This window comes from Diospyros lotus, chromosome 14 (genome assembly GCF_014633365.1).
Source record: "Diospyros lotus cultivar Yz01 chromosome 14, ASM1463336v1, whole genome shotgun sequence".
NCBI classification, from domain to species: domain Eukaryota; kingdom Viridiplantae; phylum Streptophyta; class Magnoliopsida; order Ericales; family Ebenaceae; genus Diospyros; species Diospyros lotus.
In genome coordinates, this window is record NC_068351.1 from 29,842,017 (window position 1) to 29,851,840 (window position 9,824).

Genomic DNA, 9,824 nt, shown 5'->3' on the forward strand with positions numbered 1-9,824 from the left:
GAAAAGCATAAACTCTGTCTAAGGGACAATCCCTCAACTGAAATGTAAAATAAATCTAAACTCAGAAAACACTATAAACTCAACAGACTCCCAGACATCTTTTATCTTGAGCAGCTCCACGTACACACACTATAAACCACTGCTGCTAGGCCCCACATCTGGTACTCCCCTGCTAGAACCTGGAGGGGTGAAGAGTACAAGGTGAGCTACAAAAGCTCAGCAAGTAATAAGCTGGAAAGAATACTGAAGCGGAATCGAATAATATCGATACTGATAAATAACTCACTGAACTTGTACTGTATAATCACTATCTGATTGCATTCATAAAAATGTAATGCACATAAACTGTAAACTAAATGTAGGTATGCAACTTTGGCTCATAGGCCCACATAATCTGATAAAACATACCTGAATGATCTGAATCCTGTAAACAGAAAAAAACTGTAAGCACATATTGTGGGCAAAGCCCCTAGCCCCTAGCCCCCTGGTCGTCACCAGGCGAGCAACTCATAAACTGAGTTGTAACTGAAACTGATACTGGTGGGATCCCCGCAGACTAAGCCGCCTGGCGCACATAATGCAATGCTCATATAAATGCTGGCACACGATATGTAGTGCTCCATATAAAGTCATGCTCAATGCTCATACCAAGATGTATGCACATAATCTCATGAAATAATGCTGAACATGCCATAATAAACACTAAACATGTAATCTCATCTTCAATATATTGGAATACAAAGATTCTATGAATTATGTATTATGGTATGGGCATGATTAACTTGTCATGTTCTGGCTTATGAATTCAATGTTGGAAGGTATTGAATACATTAATTGAATTAAACTTGAATTAGGACTCACTGGAAGCTAAATTGGATTTCTGGAAAAGTCATCTGGATATCAGGAAGGATATCTGGATATAATGAAAGACATCCGGATATGAAGAAGGCTCATCCGGATACACTGACATTCAAAGCAGAAGCTATTCGGATATGCTGGGAAGTATTCGGATATGAACTAGGACATCCGGATATGATTCTGGTCATCCGGATATCACACTGATGCATTCGAATATAACTGGGGACTATTCGAATGAAAAATTTAACTTTTGAGGGAGGCATCCGGATATCAGGCGAGACATCCGGATATTATCTTGACCTTTTCGGATGTATAAACAAACCATCCGGACATCATACTCGAAGAACTTTAGATACATCCGGATACGATACAAGGTATCCGGATATTAGAACTTAGAGTAATAGAACTTGCAATCCAAAATGGATGAGGATTAATGGAACTTGCAATCCAAAATGGATGAGGATTAATGGAACTTGCAATCCAAAATAGATCAGGATTAATGGAACTTGCAATCCAAAATGGATCAGGATTAATAGAACTTGCAATCCAAAATGGATGAGGATTAATAGAACTTACAATCCAAAATGGATAAGGATTTATAGAACTTGCTCATAACTTCACTGTTATACGCATATATATATATATACGTCTCTGCTTACTGATATAAAATCTGAGAACTCAATGAAGAACTGGAATAATCTGAAAAACTAATATGAACCTGTAATGGAAGGGACTACAGGAAGAATACTTGCCTGATAGAACTCTTTGATCGAACCGACTCTAGCAAGTCTGTGCTATCTCTTGGCCTTTCTATTCTTCACATGGCGTGAAGAAAAGCTAAGCTGATGGGCTCTATATATAGACATAAAGTCCTAGATCTCTTTCCTTTTATAACTTGGAATCCCTCTCCCAATTGAACTTGGAGACTCTCAAAACCTTCTCCTATTGGGACTAGGAGACTCTTAATCTAATTCCATTTCATACATGGATTCTCATTATTCTTTAAATACATAGTCTCCCTTAATTAATAATATAAAAATTATTATTAAAACTCTTAAATAATAATAAAACTCCAAAATTACCTTCATGCCCTTGCATTTAATCCATAAAATAAATGCTATTTAAATGCTATTTAAATACTATTATCTCAATTAAAAATCACTAGTTTGTCACCTTGGCAAATTCTTTAACTCCAAAATTAAAAAGAAATAAATGCTATTCTTTTCCTTCAAAATCTCTAAATTACCACATTAAATAATTAATTGACAAAATCGCTTAATCAAATATTTCAACAATTAATTAAATAATTCCTGAATAAATACTGGGCCCTCTAATGAGTCGTTACACTTTAGATATAACCGATTTAACAAGGTTTTTGTTAAGTAGAGACTGTCTAATTTTTTCCATATTTCTAAGGCTGTAGTCATCTTTGACACTTCTCTTAATACCTTATCTCCTAAGCTGAGAATCAGGGTATTAAATGTCTTCTCTTCTATGTCTATTCTTTGTTCTGCCGAGAGAGTTTTTATTCCATCTCCTACTTTCTCTTTATCCCTTGATTCCTTTCTTAGCGCCTTTTTTAATCCCAAATTTTCGAGGAGGGCCTGCATCTTTATTTTCCATAAAGAAAAATCATTTGAGCCATTAAACTTTTCTATATCGTATCTTGATGCGAAACCAGACATGGCCTTTTTCGTAGGTTTCTAAGACTGTTCTAAGGGTTCTTGGATGAATCTTGAAAGTAATTATGTGAAATCCTAAGCTCTGATACCAAATTATTGAATCTTGGATCGCTTTTCACACAAGAACAACTACTTTCTCACATCCAACCCTCACCCAATAAGAACAAAAATAAAGTAATGTGAAAACAAAACCAATGAAAGCAATAACAGAAAAGTAAAGAGACAAGAAAACTTATCCTTGTTCAAGCATAAAATGCCCTACATCTAGACTGTCGAAGCCTTTGATAGAATCCACTAGAGAAGAATCCTGTATACCATACTCCCTTTCTCACACACGCTTAGACTATGAACAATAGCCTCCATCTCGAGAATACAAGGACCAAGCCTTTTCTCTCTCTCAATTCTCTAAAGCCCGCGCAAGATACAACCGAATAAAATGAATTCTGAATCACTCACTCAGAACCTATCCGCCTCTATTTATAAGAGATAGAGGTGGTTACAAACTAGGGACTTAAATGCAAATAAGAAGAAATAAAGGGACTACTAGTACTAATTTTAAGTAAGATAGTTTTGTTACATTTTAAACTCATAAAATATAAAATACACACTTATTTCTAACTATATTTAAAATCCTCTACCAAAAATTAACGCTAACTAATTCAAATCCTAACACTCATAAAAAAATTATAACAAATTAATCAAAAGACAGTAAATTAAAGTATTGGTTTAGGTAATCACTATCCTCTCATTTTGTACCCCTTGAATGTACTTGGGGCAGAACTTATTTTTGAGTTTTATCCAACTTCTATCCATCAAGTTATCCTAATATTAAAGAACAAAAAAAAAAAAAATTGAAATGAAATGTAAGCAATTCAATAACTCATAAAAAAAAATATAGCAAATTAATTGAAAGACAATAAATTAAAGTATTAGGGTAGAATATATTTTTAATCTTTATCCAACTTCTATCCATGAAGTCATCCTAATATTAAAACAAAAAAAGTGAAATGGAACTTAAGCAATTCAATAACTCATAAGAAAATTAGCCAATGCAACTCTCTCTCTCTCTCTCTCTCTTGTTAGGCCTCAGATCGGAGGCTTGAACAATTCGGTAATTAGAGTAGCCATAGGGATTTGAATTGAGTGAGTGAGAGAGAATTAGAATTGGAGGGAGAAATTGAGAGATTGGAGGGAAAATAATTTGAGAGGGAAAGAATTATGTGCAATTCATTCATAATTCCCATCCTCGGTGCCTACTACCTTTTATAGGTTACCTTTGGTTATAATCGTCTAGGTACAAGCGGCTCATAGCTATAACCGCAAAGTACTACAGTAGTTTATTACATGCATTCACCTAATTACAGCTTTACCCCAGCCTACTAATTACAATCATACCCTTTGTCCACATTTGGGTCGTGACATCTCTAAGTGGCAATCTTTTAGAGGAGAGCTTTAAAAATTTAAAATTCATAAGATCAAGATCACATAGATTTGGGGCCTTTAATCCAAATATGTTTATATATATGTGGGTGTGTATTATTACATTAGCAGATACATCATTCTCTTCATTCGTCTATTTCAAGTTTGTTTTCTAATGAAACACAGGATTCAAAATAATAAAAGACTTTCATTGAATTAAATGACTAATTTGACTAATATACAAACCTATTTTTAAGCTACTTAACATGAACATAAAATATAACCTTATCTAAAGATAAATCATATCAAGAAATAATCAAACTCAAAAAGATAAATCTGAACCTAATATAACACATTAAATTTTGAATAATCTAATCTAATTATCGAGTTTATCTCCAAAACAAATTGTAATCTAATTTTCTAACTCATCTCTAACACATTCTCTCAAATTCAAGTTATTTCATGAGAACAACTTGAGTTTGCTAAGTAGTAAAGGATTGAAATTTGAAGTCTGCTAAAAGCTATATTAAATTTGAAATTCTAGCGTAATCTAAAATCTCAAGAGTCTCGTGAGACTGATTTTATCTTAAACGTCGCCAGTCACCATCCACGATAGATTCCGATGATCCGAACGGACAATCAAATTAGCGTTGGCTCAGCGATCCACACACCTAAAAATCAAAAGAATCTAACGGTCAGATTTTAGTAGATCTGGGTTTTAATACCCAACCCTGTTTATGTGTGTATATACCAGATAACTGAGAAGGTCGCCGAAAACCTTATCAAAGAGGCCGAAACTCAGATGCAGTAAATCACTAAAGGAAATAGAGACAATGTTTGAGGCGATGGTGGTTGCTGAGGTGGCTTCGATGGCCGAGCACGGTGGTGTTATGGAGCCACTAGCTTGTGGTGGGAGGAAACTGTCGGAATAAGAGAGAGATGTCGGTGCTTGCCGTCTGCGTCGGAGGAAGAGAGGAAGGGTCGACCGGTCGGGAACTTAGAATCGACAAAGATGGCGATGGAGACGAGGGGAAAGGCCGAACGCAGTTACAACAGCGAATAAAACCTAAGCCTATTATGGAGGATTAATAGAAACACCGGGTTTTATTTTCAATTGAATTGTACAAAAATAATATAATAGCTAATTGTTTATAATATAAATAAAAGTATATTAAATAAACTCTTGGTCGAATAAACAAATATATTCTGAACTTTAGGTCAATTTTTAATTTTATTCTGATTTGACCTTTACTTTAATTTAGTTATCGAACTTTCAATTTTATTTTAATTTTATCCTCAATTGAGCAAGCGTGTGCCCCAGCTTACGTAATGGTTGATGTGGCGACTGATGTGTCCAATAACAAATACGTCAGCAAAAATGACACTATTTCTGGATAATGAGTGACAATGAACAGATCTGAAACTAGGTTGACAAATCTAAAATGGGTTTGGAGCGGGCCAATGGGTTAAACCAGATCTAGGTTGAGATCTGGGTGAGCTAAAACTAAGAAACTCAGCTACTTCAATGGTTGACCGTTGATGGAGGCTGGGATGCTCGCTAACAGCGGTAATGACGGATGGCAAGGCATGCAGCTGAGTGTGTTAACGGTAAAAGGAGACGAAGCCCAGTGAAAGTAGATCGATGGCAAGGCAGACGAAGGCGGCCGCTGTAATAATATCAATCGAAGAAGATGATCAGAGCAAGTAAACAATGGGCGCCACCTCCATCACTGCTGTGAGTTGCCATTGGCCAACACCAAGCCATTTTCTTCTGTCGTTCTCACTTTTTTCTTCCTATTCGTGGTCGATCCACATCCACTGACTGTAACCTCTCTATCGCTATCAATCGAGTGGGCTTCCTTGATCTGCCTTGGCCGACGACGACCACAACCGTTCGTCTTTGTCGGACATCGCCCACTATCGACTTGCATCGATTGTCTTCTTCGATTGACACTATTAACAAGCTTCAGCCAAGATTCGAGATTTGGGTTGACCTAATCCGCTATTCATATTTTATGGTTTTGGGTTTGTGTATTTGGTTATTAATTTTGGATTTATGATTTTGGTTATTGATTTGTATATTTGATTACTGATTATGTGTATGTGTATATTTGATTATTTTGTATATTTAGTTTTTGATTTTGTGTATTTATAACTAATTATTTTGTGTATTTGATTATTAATTTGTTTATTTAGTGAAAATTTTATGTATTTGATTATTGATTATTAGGTTTATGCATTTGATTATTAATTTTAGTAAAACGACGTTGTTTTGCCTTGTGAATCGTGGCACGAGTAAGGCAAAATGACGTCGTTTTGTTGTTGTGTCTATTATTGGACATCTCAACACGCCACATTAGCCGCCACGTAAGCTCGGACACGTATCTGGCTAATTGAGAATATAATTGAAACAAAAGTTAAAGTTTGATGATTAAATTAAAGAAAATATCAAAATTGGATAAAATTAAAAATTGACTAAAAGTTCAGGATATATTTGTTTATTCAGCCTAAACTCTTTTTAAAACTACAAAACCTAGGTTAATTTGTGTAACGACCTGCTCCTACTTACGGGCGTCATCGGTAAATAATCGACCGGATTACTCACCCGACGAACCACAACTGAAGGGTTGAACTATGTTTCAACAGGAAACGCCCTAGGTGGGAACTAGGCTTCGTCCTTCCCTTCGCTCTACTCAGGAATCGGTCCCAACTCAAACAAGAAAAACTCAGCGAACCGAGACCCAAAACCCGAGTGAGCTTCATCTCTCTTCAGCTCGCCTCATAGTAAGCCAGAGGTGACCCAGGCACAAAACTAGCATAACAAACGCTTTACTGAGTATTGGGGATTTATGAGTACATACCTCGCTAATCTTTACTCAGTCTGAAACTCGATTTCTCCAACTAAGCCATATATAATGAACAATCTCACAATCATTTATCACATTATGATAATTACAATAATTAAATACATTTAACGCTCAACAACACATACATTTACTCACAAGGGTATACATACACAATGCCACTTGGTTACATACAAGAGATAATAAATACACAACTCGGGCAACAGCGCTAGTTGCCACAATAGCCTCCCGACGTCATCCCTGCTTGCATATGGTCTTGCATTATCTACAACATGAGGTAAAACCTCATGAGTCATAAAGACTCAGTAAGAGTGCAATGCATGTAAATATGAATATAACCATGTTTATGTATGTCAATGCATGCAAATGAGGCTAGGCCCACTCATCCTCACAACCCTCCAAGGTTTGAGGCATTAACCTATCAGCCTCACAACACTAGTCCTCCTTATGGCCATAGGTCCACTAGATCTCGCATCACGCAAGTGTTACCCGCTACATGCAAATGCAACATAAAAACATTATCAAACACATTTACTAACTTGCCAGACCACCTCCACATGGGGCCGTCCCTTATCTGACTTGAAGCCTTATCTCTGCCTCGACACAAATTTCAGCCTGCACCTTAAGTTCCTCTAGGATCACGGCCTTCCCGATCGAACCTAGAGGCAGATACACAAAACCCAACTCCATTAACATCTGGCATTAAACCAATGCCCTCAACTTCGCCACACATCGCAAAACTCAGCCGACAACAACTTCCAATCAACCCCACCCGAGGGTTCAATCCAATCAATACTGCACAATTTATTATCTCATTTAATGAAAATAACTAGGAAAGAATTAACTCAATTTACCTCGATTAATTCTGGAGGAGACATCGGGAAAACGCTCACCCGGCGTTGCCTCCTTGTCTGCAAATCTTGCGCCCAAATCTTATTCTTGGCCTCCAGCACGCTTCTCTGGCCCCAAATTAATTTCCAGAACTTTCCCTAATTTTTTTGAAATTTTTGGCTATTTTCCCTTATTTTTTTCTTCTTTATTTCCCTTTCTTTTATTTTCTTTTATTTCTTTTTACTTTTATTTTTCTTTTCTCTTTATTTTCTTCTTCCCCTACTGTTCATCATCTTCTTCTTCTCTGACGCACGCGACTACTCCTTCTTCCTTGCACGACTGCTGCCAGCCACCGCCGATGCTTGGACCACCGGCCGCCGCTACATCCCTCGCCGCCATCGCCGGCCGTGCTACACTGACCGACCGCCACCGTTGCAAGAAGCAGCGCGAGCACCCCTGCGCTGCCATGGCCGATTGCTGCTACTCGCATCGGCCGCTGCTCGCATGACCCCACAGGCCATCGCTGCTTCCCTCGTCACCCCATGCTCCTGCAACCACGGCCATGGCCGCAGCTTTTTCACGCCATCGATGCTACCTCTTTCGTGCGTCGGTCATGGTTGTTCATCCATCACAGTGGCTTCTTCTTCCAGTCACCAGCTATCTCCGACCTCTCTCGATCACTCTCGGCCCAAGCTTCTCTCTTTCCTTCTCCGCTTCGATTGCGAACTCTCTCTTCCCCACTCTCTAGTTCGGCCATTTCAGATTGCAAATAGGAAGCTTCCTTGAAGCTTCCTCATGGCCTCTATATATATATTAATTACATATTAACTCCATTGATTCTCATTAATTACACTTGAGAACCCCTAATTTCACTTAGGAACTTTTAATAATGCCATTTGGGCCCTTCAAGACCTAAATTAATTATCATTAACCCACACAAATTCTTGATTCTTTGAAAATTAATAACCGACATCTACTCGAGAATCTTGATTTCGCCTCTACGCCTGCACGGAACCTTTACTCGACCTGAAAACACTTAAGGATTGCCTTACTCAAAAAATCGAACCACCCCTAGGGTTCCCTCAGCTTCCAGGAGGTCCCCTACGACTATTCGGTATTAGCACCCACTCGGACTTATACAAAATTTATTCCGAAAATTATTCTTGATCGGACTACTTCCAGCGTCATTATCCTCATCTCGAGACGCTCACCAATCGCTTGCCCTCTTCCCTGGACATCCAAGTCCCGAGGTACTCCCAACCACTGATTTGGCAAATTTCATTAATTAATTCTCGGAACCGACTCTTGGTCTTCCCGGACCACCCAAGATCCTTTCAAAATAATTAAAAAAATTATTTAATTTCAATACTATGTAATACCGAGTATTACAATTTGTAAGGGAAGGAAGCTAATTTGTGAGGAAAGGAAGCCATATCTCCCATATTATTATTTAAATTAATATGAGATAAAATATTGTTTATATATATGTATATATATTACTCTTTTTTATATTATGAAGTTTTGGATCATTTTGAGTTTTTATCGATAAGATCACACAATTATGAAGTTTTTTTTGTCTCATGGTGATTAATTTACTAAATTAAGGATTCAACTATTTATATTAATTACATGACTTTGATATATCAATTTTCAATATTAATAATTATATACTTTGAGTGATTATAACTGACCATTAAATTAGTGTTGGCTCAACAATTCACATACTTAAAAATTAAAAAGTTGATTAGGGATTCAACTATTTTATATGACTATGATGACACAATCAAGAGATTTTTGGTCTTATGGTGATTAATTTATTTGATTAGGGATTCAACCATGTTATATTAATTACTTCCCTCCAATATATCAATTGATGATATTAATAATTATATACTTTGAGTGAGTTTAAACTAAGTTAATTATATTTCTTTTTCTTGTTTTACATAGTCATAATATTTATTCCATTAATTTTAACGTATATAACTATTGTTGTAGCCCTTCTTCTAGGGTAGTTCTCCTAAAGAAGGCAATATTTTCGAAAGAAACAATTCTCCTAGGAGGGTCATTCCAAAAGGATTTCGCAACAACATTTGTTGTGTCATGATAGCTCTTTTTGATGGAAAACTGATTTTCATATGCCAAAAGAAATATATTATGAAATCCATTTGAA